The following is a 2,924-nucleotide window of genomic DNA, read 5'->3' as shown; positions in this document are numbered from 1 at the left end:
CAGGCTGCCCAGGGAAGTGGTGGAGTCCCCATCCCTGGAGGTATTTAAAAGACGTGTAGATGAGGCGCTTAGGGACATGGTTTAGTGGGCATGGTGGTGTTGGGTCAACGGTTGGACTCGATGATCTTAGAGGTCTTTTCCAACCTTAATGATTCTATGATTCTAAATTAGTTCAAAGTTTCATGCAGTAGGGTACAGCCGGTAGCAGTCTAGTGTATAGTGGTCAATCACATACCTTGTATGAATTTCGTATTATAGTTATGTAAAAAACAGTCTCAAAGTGTTACAATAGAGTCTTTCCCTTCAGAAAACTTCTGGACTGATTGATGGAAAGGTCAGTTGGATTCATACAACTGGCAGGTGAGAGAGGGAGTTTTGTTTTCCTGCAGTTTTTGAGATCACAAGTTCCTCGTGCTGCACTGGATGCTTTTTTTTTTACCTTAACTCTCTGCAAGACCATGGTTCAGATACCTAGAAAGAGCGCTGAGTATTATGGTTACAAAAATGTGTGTATGTTATAGGCTTAAAGTATGAAATCGGATAGCTTTCACATCATTAAGCACCAAATCTGCTGCATAAAACAGATGCTAACCCACTGGGAAGCTTCATTCAAAAGACAATGCGGCAGCATGTGTCTCTGTCCCTGAGGCAGAGGAGGAGACTTTTTGCTATGTTGCACCTGAGAATTTACAGTCTCCGAAGACACAAACTGGCACGACACAGAACTGAACAAACAACGGAGGGAGAATGGTCCTAGAGCCGTGGCACTCTGCAGAAAAGTGGCGTCCTCAGTATCATTTCAGGGACGTTTACAGAGCAGCAGTCTCTAACCCTAACTGGAGAGCAGCAGTGCTGTTGGATGGTAGGGAAACGTGAATGTTTGCTCTAGAAGTGCGGAAGCAGAAATAAATCTTATTTCCTGATCTGTTTCTTGTCCCGAATTATGTTAGACGAGACTGTGAATTTCAGCTACGCCCTTCAGCTTTCTGTCCTCATTTTTGCTGCATTCTGCTGTAGATGGTGAGGAAGGATTGCTCAGGCCCTGTGGAACTGACGGTCACTTGCTCAGCTTCACCGAGGGAGGTACACTTCGGAGACCCAGCACCCATCCCCTGCCAGCTTGTCTTTGCTGATGTACATGGAATCATCTACATTCAGCAAAAGATCAAAAGGATTTCCTCCGCACCTTAGTATTCTCCATCATGGACTTTCATCTCTGTTTTACCTAGAGGATGTTTTCACCTGCCTAGGGCCAACTCAGGCCACCAGCTTGTCATCATAATGATGGAACTGTGTTTACACTGGCTGAGAAGTTTCTGTCCAAATTGGCTGCGGCCCTTGAGGAAGTATTTTCCTTGTGTTTCCAAAAGAAACTCACCCTTTGGTCACCTTCAAAGTCATCGAGAAGAATCTGCACATTTGCCACATCCAGCAGCTTCAGCAATCCTGCCAGTGGCAGCCACGTCAGACTGTGAGTCTCAGCGCATAGACGTACCTGCTGACGTCAGTGCGGGATGAATGCAAAACTGTAGCCACCTCCAGACTCCTGGCAAAGTCTCAGCTGTGCTGAGCTGGCCAGGCAGAGAGAATGGGCAACTCCAGAATTCCCGAAGTGACTTGTAGGGGTGAAAGAAGAGCCATAAGAGAAGAAAGCTCCCTAAAAACACCCTGCAATCCTCTCCTAAGGGCTCTTGGATTGACATCAGTGACCACGTGGAAAGATGTTGGATGTGGAGACCCAAATGCCACATGCAGAGCAGAGGAGACTCAGGGAATCAATTAACGCTTTCTGGTTACCAGATATTCACACACTCAGCTTGTCCCTCCCCGATTCCCTGCCTGAGCCCGTGTTCATACAAAAGCAGATCAATGGAAAAAACAGCAACTTGACCCAAGCGACGACCAGAGACTGCAGCAAACAGGGTGGAATTTCCGTGCTGGAGGATTCCCAGGAACTGGACGGTCAGCAGAAGCAATGCTACAAAAGCTAAGACAGACGTATCTTAATTACTCTGGCTGTGCAACTGAAATAACGAGGAGCCTGATAGAGGGCACAGTTAGAAAACATGCTGGGATGTCGGCCTCCTCCGTGCCATAGCACAGAAGGGAATGTGTTTTGGTCCTGGCGCTGTGAGTACTGACTGCAGGCTTGGTGTCTGCGGACAGTAACGAGCCAATTAGGAAGTGCCTGACAGACCCGCTCTAACTGAGGAGAACCAGTAGGCGAGTGTAGGGTGTAATGCACAAGGAACTCATGCACGATGCACAAAGGGAACCAGAGTTCAATCTTCCTTTTCCTTCACCTTTCTTTTCAGACCCCACCGCGTTCTCGCTGGTTGCCAGCAGACAGTATTGTACTTGCTGCCTACAGGGTGGACCTGAGGAAAGGAAACTACGATAAATCCAGGACTGAGACATCTTGCAGGGCAGGCGGAGCTAATCCAGAAATTAACTGAAACTGGACATAGTTTTGGAGTAGTCAGTGGTGGCACTTGGTGAACGCTGGTGTACCTGTGGCCCCGGCTCGGGTGGTTGCTCAGGGTCCCCGGAGAGCCAGATGTCCCTGGAGAAGTAATAAAGACTAATAGGAGAGAGGGACTTGGAGCTCATGGGACAAACTGGGGACAGAGTAGGCAACAAGTTTAATCCATCAAACCCATTTTGCATTGGGCAGAGACCGCTACTGGAAGATGATTGTCGTGGTTTAATCTCAGTCGGCAACTAAGCACCACGCAGCCGCTCGCTCACTCCCCTCCACCCGGTGGGATGGGGGAGAGAATTGGAAGAGCACAAGTGAGAAAAAACTCGTGGGTTGAGATAATAAACAGTTTAATAATTGAAATAAAATGATGATAATAATAATATGATAATAATAATAATACACAAAGCAAGTGATGCACAGTACAATTGCTCACCACCCGCCG

Source organism: Aptenodytes forsteri, unplaced genomic scaffold (assembly GCF_000699145.1).
Source record: "Aptenodytes forsteri isolate BGI_AS27 unplaced genomic scaffold, ASM69914v1 Scaffold175, whole genome shotgun sequence".
Taxonomy (NCBI): Eukaryota; Metazoa; Chordata; class Aves; order Sphenisciformes; family Spheniscidae; genus Aptenodytes; species Aptenodytes forsteri.
The sequence above is the reverse complement of the archived record's forward strand: the minus strand, read 5'-3'. Positions refer to the sequence as shown.